Below are 2,719 nucleotides of genomic sequence, written 5' to 3' on the forward strand. Positions count from 1 at the left end.
CAAACATGGTAAGTATAACCAAAGCAACATAAAGAAACATAATTTACTGTTGAGTTAGTTAATAGGTATGCCCTCGTTGTCATCTGTTGTGATTTTATTTTGAAAGGATGCTTCCTGTTATGCTGCAGAGTGCACGCAAGAGTTCAATAAAAACTAAGTCTTGTTCCGGTGAAAAGCCGATGCCCCACGTGTGATTATTCCTCCGTCTAGACAATATAAGTAACTTCAATATTCATGCAGATTCTGCTGGAAGACCCGTCTCTGCTAACATTTACCAGACATTTGCCTGTGAACAGGAGAAAATTCAAATGACCTGATGTTTAGTAGTGTTTGCTTTAAAAAAACATATGCATGGATGTAATGGATGTAACTACTGCTACGATAAACAAACCCGGGATAGTGTGTTAAGCAAAGTTACACCAGCAATGTCTAAATTAAAGCATTATGGCTGAAGGTAAAATAACAAGAAAATAAATTATCAATATGGTTAAGGGACAAGTGGTAAATGAGTTCATGCCTAACCACTTTGTCACATTAGCTTACACCATCAAGTTAAAACTAATAAAGAAGTCACTGTTTCCTGTTGGCTCTCTGCCAAAACTCATGGAGGCTTAAAGCCACTCCTCTATAAGAGGAAATACATGTCAAGACACATTTACCATTTGTTCACTTTCAATACAATTTCACACCCATTACAAAGTCATATGCTTATTTATAAAATAAAGGACTGCAATGTTATGATGTAGTTTTTGCAGTTACTGTGGTTTTGGCAACTTGAAGTTAGTCTTTAATTTAGTTAGTTGCACCAGAGGAATACTCTAAAATAATTGAAATTTACTTTTTCCTTAATTCAAAACATTCTGTTGGACAGTAAATTAAAATACAGTTATTGTAGCTTTAAATTTACATGAAATCTTATTTTTGAAGATATTTATGTTAAAAAAAAGTATTTACATGTGTAAAACCAACAACAAACAGGGTGATGGCTGCATATTTGAGGTCTGAAAACGTTCAACTGGTGACATTTAAACATTAAATCTTAGTGTTGAACAGCCAAATAAATTAGATGTGGAAGTCTCTTTCATTTGTTGGCAGTTCAAAGTCAAATTAATTTGAATGATTAAACATTCTTGGTGTGTGTTTGGTGTTCTAATAGCTGCAATTCCAGCAGAATAAAAGAGATTTGGCAGCAGATTAGACTCAAGTATAGAACATCTAGTCTAAGGAGCTCGGAAAGAAAAGCATCTAGACTTCTTTTAGGTCCAGACACTTTTCTTTCTGAACCTTCACAGACATATAGAAAGTGAACTTTTCTACATGAACTTTGTGGCTTTTGGGTTTAGTTGCATTACACTTGAACTGCTGCCTACTGCCTAACAAAAATATTTTATTTTTTCTTTATCTCATCTGCCTTTGCGCTTTGCATTTGGGCCATGTTTCTTGCTGAAAACTGTGACAGCACCTTTGTACTTGCCCTGCCCCCAGAGTTAACTGGGTGACAGGTGAGATTCTTCTTGTGCAACAGATCCAGACTTGCTTGTTTTCTGCAGAGTCACCGCACAAAGTAAGTAAATCTGATAAACTACCTAAAACTCCAAAGTAAACTGTATAAAAATGATTTTGTCATTGTCAAATAATGAACTATTTGACAATGACAAATTTCTATGAGTGCTGTGTTAACATGTGTGCTTTGAATCAACAAACAGTGTCAAGCTGAAACTGGGTTTGGTGCGTTTGCGCTGCTGCTGTGCCACTACTCATCCTTTCATATTTGCCACTTCAGTTGGTCCTTGTACATTTTAGTGAGTTTATGGCCTTACTGATAGCACTGTCTTATATACTTTATATTATGATTATGAGTGCAGTCAGTCCTATTTAATGCTTAAATGGCGTATGAATAGCTTAGCATAAAATTAAATTGCATTTTTTACCATTTTGGATTGAATCCTTTTTTTTTGCAGTGGTATTTTGTGTTGGGTATACACCCTCTACAAATCACAGAAATTACAAATGGATTAGGATTTGAAATAAAATTACTTTAATAGGAAGGTAAACGAACTTCCTTCTTTTCTTCATTCTTCAGCTGTAAATCAGCAGAGATGGCAGAGCTGATGGAAAATGAGGTAGTGAGGGCTTTCAGCACATATGCAGTTATTGTTGTTGTGAAGATGCTACTGATGGGGCCAATGACTGGATACTACCGCTTCACCAGAGGGGTGAGTTCAAATGCCAGCATGTTCTATATTTTGGGTATTTCTCTGTAACATTAGCTTAGTTGCTTTTTTGTCCTGGTTTTATAAAACTGCAAGTTCAAAATTTACAAGACTCATGTTGGTTTAAGAAAAATAAAGAATTACATGACTAAAGAATAAAGAAATGCATAACTGCTCCCGAACCATCCTCACTTCTCAGTGTTGATCCTTTCAACCTGATATATTATTGTGATAAGTCCTGGTAGAAACAAACACTTGTATTCTCTATTTTTTAAAGTCTTTCTCTAATGAAGAGGATGTAGCCAGAAAGTCTGCAGAGGAAAAGAAGAAGCTGCTGAAAACTCACCCAGATGTAGAACGAGTTCGAAGGTGAGATAATCTGGCCCTAAAATTCGGATACTACAGAATCCTGATGTGTCTTTAGAACACAGGTGTCGAACTCCAGGACTCGAGGGCCGGTATCCTGCAGGTTTTAGATGTGTCCTTGATCCATCACAGCTGATTTA

At 36.0% G+C, this 2,719-nt stretch overlaps 1 long non-coding RNA gene across 1 annotated transcript; it reads left to right on the forward strand.

Annotated features, from left to right (window-relative positions):
- The first annotated feature begins 1,461 nt into the window (after window positions 1–1,461).
- Window positions 1,462–2,627, forward strand: LOC102308160. Its single transcript, XR_001335708.2, has 3 exons — window positions 1,462–1,564; window positions 2,084–2,216; window positions 2,491–2,627. It is a non-coding gene; the product is annotated as an uncharacterized LOC102308160 (long non-coding RNA).
- The last annotated feature ends 92 nt before the right edge of the window (window positions 2,628–2,719 follow it).

This window comes from Haplochromis burtoni, unplaced genomic scaffold, assembly GCF_018398535.1.
Source record: "Haplochromis burtoni strain Fernald_Lab_line unplaced genomic scaffold, NCSU_Asbu1 Contig_514, whole genome shotgun sequence".
NCBI lineage: Eukaryota > Metazoa > Chordata > Actinopteri > Cichliformes > Cichlidae > Haplochromis > Haplochromis burtoni.